The sequence below is a fragment of the Trypanosoma conorhini genome (assembly GCF_003719485.1).
Source record: "Trypanosoma conorhini strain 025E chromosome Unknown Tco_14.4_contig_01220, whole genome shotgun sequence".
NCBI classification, from domain to species: Eukaryota; Euglenozoa; class Kinetoplastea; order Trypanosomatida; family Trypanosomatidae; genus Trypanosoma; species Trypanosoma conorhini.
Genome location: NW_021705307.1, coordinates 1,965 through 3,243, shown reverse-complemented (window position 1 = coordinate 3,243; position 1,279 = coordinate 1,965). Strand labels below are relative to the sequence as shown.

The following is a 1,279-nucleotide window of genomic DNA, read 5'->3' as shown; positions in this document are numbered from 1 at the left end:
AGTTCCGGTTGGATGTCGTCGCCCCTCCGCTCGGGGTGCAGACGGCGCTTCAGCTGCCGCTGCTGCGGGGACTGCTGCCTCGCAACTCCCCGACTCGCCGAGTGGATCATGATTTGCATCGAGGGTGACGGCCTCGCCCGTCGACAGCTTGTGCAGTTTACTGTCGGTCGCCGTCGTACACTTCATCGTGAGCGCAACCTCGGCGCCCCCTGCAGCGGGTGAAGGACAGCGCCCACCCGGGTAGTTCTCACCGTACAGAGATGCGGCCAAGATGCAGAGGAAGTGCGGGGCGCCAGTGTTTTGGCTCCTCCCGGGAGGCTCGATCGCCTGGGGACACTCCCTCCAAGTGGGCGCCGTCTCGCCGGCAACGCGCCAACGCAACTTCCCCTCAGGTGGTCGGGCACGGCACCTCCACCGGCACTTTCACTGCAGCAGGTGCCGCCCCGAACACAAACGAGGGGGCAGCAGCCGCAGCCGCAGAGCAGCGCGAGGAGCGCCACGGCGCACGGCGCCGCACCGTTGCCTTCATCGCCATCCGTCGCAGTAGCGGTGGTAGTGGGCCGCGGGGCAGCAGGGAAATAAATAAAATAAAGAGAGAGAAACAGGGAAAGATAAGATAAAAAGAGTACCGCGGAGAAAGTGAGAGCAAAAAAGAAAACAGAAGACGGCGGCGGCAGCCCAATGAGCGCACGCGGCGCCCTGCAGCCGCACGGGGAGGAATTTATCCCGCCCCCGGCCCACGCAAATGTCTTTGGGTAGCGCCCCGGATGTAAAAAGAAAATAAAGACTAAAAAGTGAAACCAAAGACAGTACTACTACACTGCGAGGTCACGGGGCACGGTGCTTACTTTTTCTCGCAGCAGGGCAGCTTGCCGGCTATGCCCCGTCCCCGCAGCTAAATAAATACAAACACAAATATATTAAAAAATAAAAAAAGTCCTTTCGAGCACTTCCGTAGAAACGCCCTCCGTTGCTGCATTCCCCCCCACTCACTCCCCCCTGCGCCGCCCAAATCAACGGAACTGCGGCACCGCCGCGCCGCGTGTATCTGTTGCCGCACTGTCTGCGCGCCGCACGCAAACAGCATCCCCCACGAACACCCATCGGCAATAATTTTCCCAACAGTTTAAAATATACACCTCGTCGTTTACTCACCGGGCTGCTGCTTCGCTGTGCCGGCGGTAATGTGATGCGCACCCGCCGCTGCAAACCGCAGCCCAACCAAATTCCCTCCCGGCTGTTTAAAGAAAATAATTTAAATAAAAAGGCGCCCGTCTCT

At 59.3% G+C, this 1,279-nt stretch overlaps 2 annotated features.

Moving 5' to 3' along the window:
- Positions 1 to 461: 461 nt before the first annotated feature.
- Positions 462 to 519: a microsatellite.
- Positions 520 to 896: 377 nt separating this feature from the next.
- Positions 897 to 936: a microsatellite.
- Positions 937 to 1,279: the final 343 nt, after the last annotated feature.